Raw genomic sequence first — 4138 nt, forward strand, 5'->3', positions numbered from 1 at the left:
GATTCATTGGGCCAGGATGTGCGATTAGCTTTCTCTGCTATCTAGGCCGCCGGTGCTCGTACTGATCTGCGTGCATGGTGGTGGATAATGTCTTTAGCGGGGATGAATACAAGCCTGGATAAGTGAGTCTGCTGAATAAATGATGTTTATAATCATAGCCCTGGGTGTCAGCTAATGTGCCTGGGGAGATGGTGGGGGGGGGGGAGGACTTCCAATCATCTGTCCAAGCAAGCCTCTCCAAGGCAGATGATAATGTGGGTCTAAACTGCTGCATGGGTGGGTAATGGGATTGTGAGCACGCTGGTCTCCTGCTGGATAAGCTACCCTGATCGCGCCACTGACCGCTGCCCCTGATATAGCCAGGGCAGGGAGTCACAGCGCGGCTCCATCTGGTGTGTGCGCGTTCAAGTCGCAGGTATCACATATGAGACAAAAGGGCATGAATAGGTGTGCCAGTGGGAAGGTGAAAAGGTAGGTGAACGCATTTCCTCAGCCAGAAAGTATAGGGGCAGAACAAATAAAAATCAGGGAGGACAGTTCAGGCATAAAGGCTCAGGAAGGGTCATATTTGTGATTAAACTTTTGTGAGATATCAGTTCAGGGAGTCACCTCCAGTTCATGGAGGATTCTTGTTCTGGCATCTGCAGGAAGTAGACAGAATTATGAGGAATTTAATTTGAAGCAACAAAATCACCATTTAAACACTGCAAAAAAAAGAAATGTGAGTCATATTAGGCTGCATGCAATTTGTTTTCATCACCTCTCTGTTGGTTACTTGGTTACTTTCAAGTACCCAACAGAGAGGCCGTTGTTCCTCTTTGTGAATGCAGCTTGTCCCAGTTGGCCACTGTTGTAATGACTTTCCTGACGGCTCTTCCGGACATAATGGGTCGTTTTGTTTTTTTTCTGATTTGGAAACAGATGTTTTGAACCAGCTCCGGGCGCGTTCCTTCGAAAACTCGGATTTCAACCTGCTGATGTCAAGCCCCACTTCAATGGCTGGCAAATGCCGTTTATAAGCATCAGCTGAATATGACGCACCTTTGCGCGTATTATTAATTCAAAGTTAAAGTAATCTTTTCTTGAATGGAAAAAGGTCAAGTGAAGACTGCCATTGCGGAGCACAATGGGTGTAGGGCTATATGAAAGTTTTATTATCACCATCATCACATCCTGCCCACAGCTTTGATGATAACTGGCTGATTCGGTTCCTAGCGGAGAAGGTTCACACCGCCATAATAAAAGACGCTCCTGAACTGTACTTTGAAGGGCATCTGTTAAAGAGATGTGGGCTCGTCCTGAATGCCCTAGCCCTTACGTGACAAGGTGGTTTTCACACACTGCAGTTTTTTCATTAAACTATTTCTTGGACGCCCTTTCTCTCCCTCCAGGGCGCGCCTCCTGATGTCAAAATGCGCAGATCAAACTAAAACCACATTACCTTTCTAAAAACCCAAACAACCTGGCTGCCATGATGCACCCCTATTTGGTCCCTGTCAAGCATACTCTAGCTGTATTTTCAAAACAACAAATTATTTCAGCTGTGGATTTTTGTGTTGGGCTGAGGTGTGCGACAGCTTTAAAAAAAAAAAAAAAGCCTCAAAACCAGAGTCCTATCTAAATGAGGCATAATAGATGTGAGAGTGACATAACCATGCTAAAGGGATGTAAGCAGCCTGACAGGAACATCGCTTCTAGCAACTCCTGTGTTGCATTAGTGATGATTTTCCAACGGGGGCTCACAAAGAGTCTTCAGAGCTGCTCTCCTGAGCCCCAGCCAAACCCGGAAAAGCCCCAAAACAAGAGGCCATGTGCACACGGGTGAGCGCTCCCTGACACGGTTCACACGTAGTTATTCATAACACTAACCCTCAACACTGGCCAAATCTAACCCCCCATAAAATAAATACATAAATAAATATATATATATATATATATATATATATATATATATATATATATATATATATATATATATATATATATATATATATATATATATATATATATATATATATATGTCATTTCAGTTCTAAAAATGGCTGCCACTGCCTGGGGCTTCCTAGAGCATGAAATAGACTTTACATCACGTTAGCCAAGCAACAGCAACCAGGAAACTTTGCTTTTTTTTGGTGGTTACTCATTTTTCATCCCCATTTGTTGCTGTAATCTAACATATGGCGGTTCTCTCCCTCCCCACTCGCCTTCAGTTTATGACCTGAATAAGATATCAGGAGTTTGCCAGGTTTGGAATATGACAGCTGAGGCTAAAGTCATGTAGAGATTTAGATAATATGGTTGCGGAACACTCTACAATACTTTCCACCTGTGCCTTTTCAGACGCACCCCGTGCTGATAAGGAATTCAGGGGTGGATTTCAAAAATGCTTTGGATGTGCAAATACCTGCTGATATGGCGGCGAGGGTAGTCACATGACTGACAGCACAATTACTTCCTACCTGTTTGTAATGCTACCAATATCCCCTCAACCACTGGTGGATGAATTATAACAATATCCACTCTTCCTCTGGGTAGTGGCTGCAAAAACACAATATGCAAAAATAAGCTGCTCTCGCCTCTGTTGTGGCTTTGACAACTTTAGACTTCAATTTATGGAGGCTAACTCTGTTGCGGCAAATTGGATAATGCAGTGGGGAAATTTCTGGGGTTCTATTTGTCGTAGTTTGGAGTTTACACATTTCCAGACGCTCTTCCTCTACAACCATGTTGTCTCATTTTAGTAAAAAAACAAATGCTCCTCCTTCCTCTCTGTGTCCAATGCATAAACTCCCCGGTGGCTACCCCTTGAAATTGCCTCATGTTTATTTAAACTCATAGGACAGCAGTAGAGCGCCTGGTGCCCCATTCATTTTCTGTGGTGTTTTCTTATGGCTAGCCAACCCCGGAGGCCATTCATCAGCTGGGCTAAGTGTAGCTACAGTGGCAGAGGGCTAAACAGCACTTCACCACAATGAGTGTGACATCAACTCTCCACACAAACCAGCGGGTGTGTCACAAAGATGCACAATTACAGAGGAGAAGAAGGGAAGAGGTGGAGGAATGACCATGGAGAGAGGGAGACCGAGAAAGAGCGGCATTGAGTGTCTGTCATGTAACTTCTAATTTTGGTTCTGGCTCGAGCACTACTTTGTTTCACCACAGGCTCTTATGCGACGAGCAAGAGCTGGATCAAGACAGACAGAGAGACAGAGAGAGAGAGAGAGAGAGAGAGAGAGAGAGAGAGAGAGACAGAGAGAGAGAGAGAGAGAGAAGAGCTATTGAATTAGCAAATACCACACACACAAAAATAATGAGTAGGAGAAGAGTTTAGAGTTGACTTAGAAAATAAAATCCAAGTGGTGATGAGCATGGGTGCCAGCATACAATACTGTTTGTCTTGTGTTTTTAGAATCAAAGCTCTTTTATGTCTTTTAAAAATTGAATCTAAAAGAAGAAAAAAAAGAAAATATTCACACAAATTCCACACAGACACAGTAAACGGTTTCAAAAAAAAAAAAAAAAGATCTCCACAAATATGGATAAAAGAGAAGGACTCGCATTCTGGTTGAGTGGAGAGCACAACAAAGGGAACTCGGGCTAGGATCCAAATTAGAGGAAAGATGAAGATATGAAAGATCAAAACCGAGGAGGAGGAATGAGGAAAAAAAGGAATTGCATTTGGCAAACACTGACATCCAGCTGTGCCACACTGAATCCAATTTTAAAAAGGCAATATGAACTAGAGCCAAAATGTAACTTACATGGGAAATAATGAAAAGATTCAGACATGATCAAGAAGAGTCCACACAGATCGGAAGTGAATATATCTATCTATTTATATATATATATATATACATATATACACACACACACGTATCGTATGTATATATATATATATATATATATATTTATATATCTTCATTTATTTCATTATTTAAACCCACTAAAAGTTGTAAATACAACTTTTGAATGAAAGGCACAGGAAAAATCAGACAATGCTGATATCAATACTCAAAAGAAATATTACAGTACAAAAGTGAACAGTTAGTCACGCACGTACAAATCCCTCCAAGTTTAACGTCCTCCAGACAGGGAAAACAGAAATATTTCTGACACAACAAAAGGAAAAAACCAGAAG

This window comes from Micropterus salmoides, unplaced genomic scaffold (genome assembly GCF_014851395.1).
Source record: "Micropterus salmoides isolate LMB-PRFRI ecotype aquatic unplaced genomic scaffold, ASM1485139v1 Ms_hic_scaffold_1, whole genome shotgun sequence".
NCBI lineage: Eukaryota > Metazoa > Chordata > Actinopteri > Centrarchiformes > Centrarchidae > Micropterus > Micropterus salmoides.